We start from the raw sequence: 10311 nt of genomic DNA, 5'->3' as shown, positions 1-10311 counted from the left end.
TTTAAATTCTAACATAATGGATTCTTTGTATGTTTTGATTGTGGTCGATGACAGGGCGTTGGGACGGGGGAAATGGGAACACACCCAATACACAAGATAACTGCCTCTCTATAGCCCAGTAGTTATCCAACACGCCTACCCACACCGAATCACACACACATGCACACTTTTTGCCAATCTTCTATGCACCGACTCTCTTATGACCGACACCATAAAAAAATCCAATCACATTCATCGACTTTGCAATACACATTAAGCTCGCCCAACCTCTCTCTCTGCACACACACACAAAAGACCCGGAGCCACCACTACCACGGGCGAGAAGCACAAGATGAGATAATCAAGAAGGTGACAGCCAAATACCAGATAGCTCGGCCAAACGATAAACTCAGTTATGCATAGTAAACAAAGAGAACTCTAACATAATCTTGATCACTGTCGATTTTGTGCATGGGTGTCATTGGATACCCTTCCTCGGCTGCTAGTAGCCGTATATCCTTGACGACCTTCTACACTTGATCCAAGGCACGCCGTCGGCTTCATCAATACTGGCAACCCCTCAATCATCGACACCGTGGGCGGCATCTCGTCGATGGCGCCTAGCTACTCCCATGCAATTGACTTCCCTCTTAGCTGCCCATGATGGGCCCTTCTTTTACTGCAACTTGGTCCCCTTGTCAGATGCGCCACCTGCATCTCCTTATCGTCCACAACCCTGGCGGCTCCCCCAGTGCACACGGCGCTTCTCTCCTCCTTTCTGCAACACCTCCTCACCAAGTGGCACAGCTCATGGCCGCCCTCAGCCTTTCCCGAATAGCCTTGTATGACCCGTCCCCTGGCGGCCTCACCTGATGGGCGTCGTCACCTTGCAGCTCCCCACAGCCTTCCACAAACCAGTCCCTAGGTCTACAACCCTTTTTCCTGTCCTTGGCGACCTCCTTTTGCAACCAAGTCCCGCCTCTTCAGGCTCGTGCAAGGCTCCCTCTTGCAACCGGCTGCAACCTCCTCATACTACTGACCCCCACTCTTGGCCTCCTTGCCTTGGAAGCTTCTTGCAAGACAGGTCTCCCCCTGCCTTCCTACTCTTTGTGGATCAGCCCATCGGCTTCGGGTTCTCCTTCTCAACTGGCCGCCCTGCAGCCCATCAGTAGCGCCATCATCTCCTGTTCTGCACTCTCCTCAGAGCCACCTCAGCCCCTCTGATGACGCTCCTGGCTCCTCTCCTTGGCGCACCCCTCTTGATGCCACTGGCCGGTTCTCATGCAAAACTGTCCACCACCTTCATGCCCGCCCCATGCAGCCCATGGCGACCTCTCACCCTCTGTCCATGCAAGCTTGCCCCAAGTGGCGGTCCTCCTTCTGCTTCCGACTGCAGCTCGCCATCCCTTTTTTTAGCATGGCAAGCTTTTTTTCTTTATAAAAAAATTTCCACTTTGCGACTTGGGCCGCCTTTCCACGAGAGGCAACCCACGGCCTTCATTCGTGCATATAGCTCCACATACCTGTAATACAAGAGCTCTTGCCCCAGTGCCAAGGTCATCATGGCCGCAAACAAACACAAGGCATCAGCATAGACACTATCGGGGCATAGAGATCCCAATGACAAAGTGATGATTTCCACGACCATCGCAACCTTTGATCCCGGTGAACTTGTCCTATTGAATCGGCACACATGCCTTTAATTTTTTGGCTATTAGAGCTCCCAAAAAACCACCATCAATCTGTAAATTTCCGTATTTGACATACATATTTCCACCGCACCAGCTCCAACCTGCATCGATTACATGACCAAGCTTGCGACCATCCACCTACTTGCTGCCGTGCATCTGCCGCCCCACTGACACTTTCTGAGGTCAACCAAATCGAGTTGTACCATCATTTCCCAACCTCTCATTGAGCATTCATGCTCAACCATAGCATCATTTAGGTAATATATCAGTGCATAAGAAGAAAATTGATAGATACTATGTACAAGAAGCATAAGATAGATAGAGAGAGATATTCATCTGCTGTAGATCCCGCCTGGGTCAAATGGAAATCCATAGGCTCTCCCAATTGTAAGGAAGCTTCCGCCAGGATAAAAATAAGTATTCCCTGCTTTGCACCTGTAACTTTGTCAGTCCACCAGTCTTGTAGACCTTCATAGCACCACCCTTCAAAAAATTGTATACATGGACCATTTCCACACCCAAAACAAACCTGCACACCCTGCATATCTTCTGCATTCTGTGTCTCCTAGCCATCGGCTAGCAAGCTCTCCATAGCTTCATCGTCTTTGAAAAACACAACCTGTAGAGCAAGCGGCATAGTGGTGCTTGCATAACCACCTTTATCAACAAATCCATCGCATGACATCAACCTACCGCATCCGATCATCCAAAACAAACATTGGAAAAACCTTATCTATAGGTTCTTCAAGCGGTAATGGAGCAGGCACACAGCCTTGCATATCCTGTATCCTCGCCATAGCTCTAGCAACCAAAACCTGCGACTCATCATCTACATCGACCACCGGCTCATCGAATCCCCACTGTGCTTCATCGAAGCACTCTTCTTCAGTTAGCATGGCCTGCCATCACAAGGCAAGAGAGAGGGTTTCCCAACCCCCTAGTCTTCACAAACTGGCTCTTCACCTGCAACCTGCTGTTCTTTGACCAAATTATCGACATACATAACATCATAGGTCTCATACCTTGAGAAAGCAGACTCTGTTTCCCATGTGCTGTCCGTATCCAAGGCACTGCTATAGCTCAAACACAGCTCGGTTTTCTCCACAAAACTCACCGACTTTGGCACGTCAGCTATCTTCTCCACTGCTTGCTTTTCGGAAGTCACCTGGTCAAACACATCAGACGGTACTTGGTAGACTCCTCTCTGCAACTGCTGAGGCCTCATAGGACCACATGGTATCGTCTCTACTCTGTCATCACACCTCTCTGCTTCTACCACATGTGCATCAACAAAGGGTCGGATTACCTGAGCCTCTTCCCTAGCAATTGGCCTTGGCACCAATGGACTCGCGAGAACTTGCTTTGCCTACTAATTCTTTAAAAGCTTCTTCGTCCTGCTGTGTGCGTAGGCTACTACCTCCTTGTATGTGCATGGCCCATTCAATTCGACTTTATCCCGCACTTTGACATGCAAGCAGTCCATAAAGTTGGTCAACTTCAAAAAATCGGCATTCTCTACAGCAGTTACCTTAACCAACTTGCTCCATATGGCCTCGAACTCCCACATGAATGCTTGAAAATCACTGTCAAGGCTTTGCTTTAGGTCGTCCATCATCTGCTTCACTTCAGTCCACTGCGGGTTGACCACATATCGGCTTCGAAATGCTTCTTCCAATGTACCCCAATCTAACTTTTCGTCAACCTACAAGCTCTCATACCATACCTTTGCTTTTCCACAAACCAGGAGCGGGAAAGCTTGAACCACTCCCTCTTCTCTTCACAAGCCACTCTCCAGCAGAAAAAGGCCGTAGTCTTGCAGCCACACTTCAGCATCTTCAGCACCTGTAAAAGTCCGAAAACCCGAACACATCTTGCTTCGCAGCACTTGTTCTTTGAAACTGGTATCACCGCAACACCCTCTTCAACTTCACCAAGGAGCAATCAATAGCTCCTTACTGGGGGCACCATTGATGGGATGGGGGAAATGGGAACACACCCTATACACAAGCTAACTGCGTCTCTATAGCCCAGTAGTTATCCAACACCCCTACCCACACCGAATCACACACACATGTACACTTTTTGCCAATCTTCTATGCACCAACTCGCTTATGACCGATACCAGCTACATACAATCACATTCATCGACTTTGCAATGCACATTAAGCTCGCCCAAACTCTCTCTTCCTCTCTCTGTGCACACACACACACAAAAGACCCGGAGCCATCGCTACCACGGGCGAGAAGCACAAGATGAGATAAGCGAGAAGGAGACAGGCAAATTCCAGATAACTTGGCCAAATGATAAACTCAGTTATGCATAGTAAACAAACAAAACTCTAACATAATCTTGATCACTGTCGATTTTGTGCATGGGTGCCATTGGATACCCTTCCTCGGCTGCTAGTAGCCGTATATCCTTGACGACCTTCTACGCTTGATCCAAGGCATGCCGTCGGCTTCATCAATACTGGCGACCCCTCAATCATCGACACCGCGGGCGGCATCCCGTTGATGGCGCCTAGCTACTCTCATGCAATCGACTTCCCTCTTAGCTGCCCATGATGGGCCCTTCTTTTATTGCAACCTGGTCCCCTTGTCAGATGCGCCACCTGCATATCTTTATTGTCCACAACCCTGTCGGCTCCCCCACTGCACACGGCACTTCTCTCCTCCTTTCTGCAACACCTGCTCACCAAGTGGCGCAGCCCCTGGCCGCCCTCAGCCTTTCCTGCATAACCTTGTATGACCCGTCCCTGGCGGCCTCATGACCTGATGGTCGTCGTCACCTTGCAGCTACCCACAGCCTTCCAGAAACCAGTCTCCCAAGGTCTGCAGCCCTTTTTCCTGTCCTTGGCGACCTCGTTTTGCAACCAAGTCCCGCTCCTTCAGGCTCATGCAAGGCTCCCTGGCTGCAACCTCCTCATATAACTACTGACCCCGAATCTTGGCCTCCTTGCCTTGGCAGCTTCTTGCAAGCCAGGTCTCCCCCTGCCTTCCTACTCTTTGTGGATCAGCCCATCGGCTTCTGGCTCTCCTTCTCGACTGGCCGCCCTGCAGCCCCTCAGTAGCGCCATCATCTCCTGTCCTGCACTCTCCTCAGAGCCACCTCAGCCCCTCTGATGACGCTCTTGGCTCCCTCCTTGGCGCACCCCTCTTGATGCCACTGGCCGGTTCTCATGCAAAACTGTCCACCACCTTCATGCCCGCCCCATGCAGCCCATTGGGACCTCTCACCCTCTCTCTCCATGCAAGCTAGCCCCAAGTGGCGGTCCTCCTTCTGCTTACGACTGCAGCTCGCCATCCCTTTTTTAGCATGGCAAGCTTTTTTTCTTTATAAAAAAATTCCACTTTGCGACTTGGGCCGCCTTTCCACGAGAGGCAACCCACGGCCTTCTTTCGTGCATATAGCTCCGCATACCTGTAATACAAGAGCTCTTGCCCCTGTGCCAAGGTCATCATGGCCGCAAACAAACACAAGGCATCAGCATAGACACTATCGGGGCATAGAGATCCCGACAACAAAGTGATGATTGCCACGACCATCGCAGCCTTTGATCCCGGTGAAGTTGTCCACTGAATCAGCACACACGCCTTTAAGTTTTCGGCTATTAGAGCTCCCAAAAAACCACCATCAACTTGTAAATTGCCGCATTTGACATACATATCTCCACCGCACAAGCTCCAACCTGCATCGATTACATGACCAAGCTTGCGACCATCCACCTACCTGCTGTCATGCATCTGCCACCACTGACAGTTTCTGAGGTCAACCAAATCGAGCTGTACCAATGTAATCCCAGACCGTACGAGCGTGAGTATGCTGGCAGGAAGGGCTTAAACGCCCTTATTGACATTCTGAGTTCTCACGGCGGCATGGTTAGTATTAGGGTTTATTCTTTTCTATTTTTGGTATTGTTTTATAAACGTCGCTATATGTTTATACTTACAAAAAGCTATCTTATTGTTTTTTTTACAAAATCCAACAGATACGCCGCTTGGACGCGATGAGACATCTGATTAGACGACGTTAGTTTAGCCATAGCTAGATAGCATTAGTTTCTTTTTGTCATAGCTTATGTATCATGAGACGACTTTTATACGTCTTTTTGAAAACCATGTATATTTTTTAAATAATGACAATGGTTTGTAACTATTACATTTGCAAAGTTTAACAATCAAGTGACTTTGCCTATGTGTACAATTGTCATTGATTTACTTTCATCAATTCACGCTTGTCAGTTTTGTATCTTTATTTTGCAAACAATATGTACTATGGAATGGATGATGGAGTTAATGGTTATATTCTCTGGTGGGTGACTATTTTTTGGGTCTATATCTACCTTTGCACTTTTTTTCAAAGATGAATCAATTAATGAAACATTCAATATGGTTGATGGGTGGCCAAAAATATTTCCTCTCGGGGACGTCGCTATATAAGGCTCTGGAGCGTCACTACAAGCGTCGCTATAGATGGCTCTGCAGCGTCGCTATAATCGTTGCTATATAGCGATGTTTATAGCGACACATATAGCGACTGACATAGTGACGATTATAGCGACGTCCCCGTATCCACGCTGGTATGTGACGATCTTAGCGACGTCGGGGGTTATAAAAACTCAGTGTATTTCCGTCACTAAAAGCGTCACAAGAGCATACAACCTCTTGTAGTGACATTTATGCAAAAACAAATTGTTCTAACAAAAGACACTCAATTAGCCGCGTTACTAATCGAGTGCCCCCCCGAATCTAAGGATAAAAAGTAATGGCTTGCATACGAACATCATATGGCCATGTTACCGACCGATGCCCATATGTTTTTTTGGAAAGGTAAAGGAAAGTTAACTCACCATAAGGATACTAGATTAGCCGTGTTACAGATGTAATACCTAGATAGTAAGCCAATACTTACCACAAGGACACCATCTTCACCGCGTCACCAAGGTGATGACCCCGTGGTAAGCACTATTCCGTAGAACAGCTTATGCACATACTCCCATTGTGTGGTAAGGTACCTTATGACTGTCGTGCAATACGACAAAAGGCATGCGACCACACAATGCATACACACACACAACATATACCTAGGTCGTGTGGTTTGGTACTCCGCTACTACTGCCGTGCACTATGACGCAGAGCACGCTCCCACACGACCCCTCTCTCCCTCTCCCTCTCTCTCTCTCCTCTCAAGGTACCTGCAAAGAGGGTCGTGTCTCTCTCTCTCTCTCTCTCTCTCTCTCTCTCTCTCTCTCACACACACACACACACACACAAAAGATGGCTAAAGAAAAAACACCCAACGGGACGGATGGGGACCCTATATATATAATTCAGTGGCCCCAACGGGCTTTTGATGGGTTTCCAGGTTACCCTAAACAAGCTTCTTTGTGATTATGTAAATGTGTCAATAAGACCTTGTAATCACACAAAATTTGAGGTAAATATGTTAATATTAAATCCCTGGTTGACATACTCTAGCATACAAATCCTTGACCAAAGCATTGACAAGTTTACTTCCAAGCATCCGATTGTTAACCATAAGAGGCCTTTTAAATAGAATAGAGTTCATATGAGGGGGAGGAGAGTGCAATACGACAAAAGGCATGCTACCACACAATGCATACACACACACAACATATACCCGGGTCGTGTGGTCAGGTACTCCGCTACTACTGCTGTGCACTATGACGCAGAGCTCGCTCCCACACGACCCCTCTCTCTCTCTCTCCTCTCAGCGTACATGCAAAGACGGTCGTCTCTCTCTCTCTCTCTCTCTCTCACACACACACACACACACACACACACACACACACACACAAAAGATGACTAAAGAAAAAACCCCCAGTGGGACCGATGGGAGCCCTATATATATAATTCAGTGGCCCCAATGGGATTTTTGGTTTTTTCGACGAGCTTTTGATGGGTTTCCAGGTTATCGTAAACCAGCTTCTTTGTGATCATGTTCAGTGTGATTACGTAAATGTGTCAATAAGACCTTGTAATCACACAAAATTTGAGGTAATTATGTTAATATTAAATCCCTGGTTGACATACTCTAGCATACAAATCCTTGACCAAAGCATTGAGAAGTTTACTTCCAAGCATCAGATTGTTAACCATAAGAGGCCTTTTAAATAGAATAGAGTTCATATGAGGGGGAGGAGAATTCACAAGAGAGATTCTCTCTCTCTCTCTCTCTCTCTCTCTCTCCCTCCCCCCCCCCCCCCCCCCCCCCCAATGCAACCATCCTGGTTTGCATCCTTTCGAGCACCCAATACACCAACATTGACATCAATCAACATGTTGATTTGTGCAAGTTCAACTCAATCCCAACAACCAATGAGAAAACCCCTAGATCATCCATACACTTGTGAACATTTAAACTGAAAGCTTTTAGAAAAATGGAGGTATCATCAGCAAAATCTAAGGTAGTCATATGCGCTTCAATAGCACCAACTAGAGCACTTCACCACTTCAAGAGCACCAAGTGGAGCCTTGGCCAAATCCAATTTTGACAACACTATATCCTAAATGGATATTCTTAGCAGGATCTATATCAAGCTGAGCAGTCAATACGTGGTACATGATTGATCTCCTTTGACATACCCAAATTTATTGGGATGCACAAATTCTCTAAGAAGTGGTTGTACCCTTATTGCAATTGCTGTTGCAATAAATTTATAGATAAAGCCCATCATAGTGATAGGTCCCCATTGATGGAGATCATGAGTGGGAAAATTTTGTTTTGAGATAATCTTATGCACATACTCCCATTGTGTGGTAAGGTACCTTATGACTGTCGTGCAATACGAAAAAAGGCATGCTACCACACAATGCATACACACACACAACATATACCCGGGTCTTGTGGTCAGGTACTCCACTACTACTGCCGTGCACTATGACGCAGAGCACGCTCCCACACAACCCCTCTCTCTCTCTCTCTCTCCTCTCAGGGTACCTGCAAAGACGGTCGTCTCTCTCTCTCTCTCTCTCTCTCTCTCTCTCTCTCTCTCTCTCTCTCTCTCTCTCTCTCTCTCTCTCTCTCTCTCTCTCTCTCACTCACACACACACACACACACAAAAGATGGCTAAAGAAAAAACACCCAGCGGGACCGATGGGGGCCCTATATATATAATTCAGTGGCCCTAGCGGGCTTTTTGGTTTTTTCGACGAGCTTTTGATGGGTTTCCAGGTTACCCTAAACCTGCTTCTTTGTGATCATGTTCAGTGTGATTATGTAAATGTGTCAATAAGACCTTGTAATCATACAAAATTTGAGGTAATTATGTTAATATTAAATCCCTGGCTGACATACTCTAGCATACAAATCCTTGACCAAAGCATTGAGAAGCTTACTTCCAAGCATCCGATTGTTAACCATAAGAGGCCTTTTAAATAGAATAGAGTTCATATGAGGGGGAGGACAGTTCACAAGAGAGATTCTCTCTCTCTCTCTCTCTCTCTCTCTCTCTCTCCCCCCCCCCCCCCCCCCCAATGCAACCATCTTGGTTTGCATCCTTTCGAGCACCCAATACACCAACTGCCCAAATGTCGAAATACATGTCCTTTAGGAATCCTTTTACCATTCTAGGCAATAGCATTGACATCAATCAATGTTGATTTGTGCAAGTTCAACTCAATCCCAACAGAAAACCCCTAGATCATCCATACACTTGTGAACATTTAAACTGAAAGCTTTTAGAAAAATGGAGGTATCATCAGCAAAATCTAAGGTAGTCATATTCTTGTTTTTTGGCTTTAGCACTTTAATAGCACCAACTAGAGCACTTCACCACTTCAAGAGCACCAAGTGGAGCCTTGGCCAAATCCAATTTTGACAACACTATATCCTAAATGGATATTCTTGGCAGGATCTATATCAAGCTGAGCAGTCAATACGTGGTACATGATTGATCTCCTTTGAGATACCCAAATTTATTGGGATGCACGAATTCTCTAAGAAGTGATTGTACCCTTATTGCAATTGCTGTTGCAATAAATTTATAGATAAAGCCCATCATAGTGATAGGTCCCCATTGATGGAGATCATGAGTGAGAAAAGTTTTTTTTGCGATAAGCTTATCCACATACTTCCATTGTGTGGTAAGGTACCTTATGACTGCCGTGCAATATGACAAAAGGCATGCTACCACACAATGCATACACACACACAACATATACCCGGGTCGTGTGGTCCGGTACTCCGCTACTACTACCATGCACTATGACACAGAGCACGCTTCCACACGACGTCCCCTCTCTCTCTCTCTCTCTCTCCTCTCACAGTACCTGCAAAGACTGTCGTCTCTCTCTCTCTCTCTCTCTCTCTCTCTCTCTCTCTCTCTCTCTCTCTCTCTCTCTCTCTCTCTCTCTCACACACACACACACACACACACACACACACACACACACACACACAAAAGATGTTTAAAGAAAAAACAACCAGCGGGACCGATGGGGGCCCTATATATATAATTCAGTGGCCCTAACGGGATTTTTGGTTTTTTTTGACGGGCTTTTGATGGGTTTCCAGGCTACCCTAAACCAGCTTCTTTGTGATCATGTTCAGTGTGATTATGTAAATGTGTCAATAAGACCTTGTAATCATACAAAATTTGAGGTAATTATGTTAATATT

The 10311-nt window shown here is 46.5% G+C and overlaps 1 pseudogene; it reads right to left on the bottom strand.

Annotated features, from left to right (window-relative positions):
- Nucleotides 1-371: 371 nt before the first annotated feature.
- Nucleotides 372-4922, bottom strand: LOC147447023 (uncharacterized; annotated as a pseudogene).
- Between the last annotated feature and the right edge of the window lie 5389 nt (nt 4923-10311).

This window comes from Adiantum capillus-veneris, chromosome 11 (assembly GCF_014529385.1).
Source record: "Adiantum capillus-veneris isolate H3 chromosome 11, ASM1452938v2, whole genome shotgun sequence".
Classification (NCBI taxonomy): Eukaryota; Viridiplantae; Streptophyta; class Polypodiopsida; order Polypodiales; family Pteridaceae; genus Adiantum; species Adiantum capillus-veneris.
The sequence above is the reverse complement of the archived record's forward strand: the minus strand, read 5'-3'. Positions and strand labels throughout refer to the sequence as shown.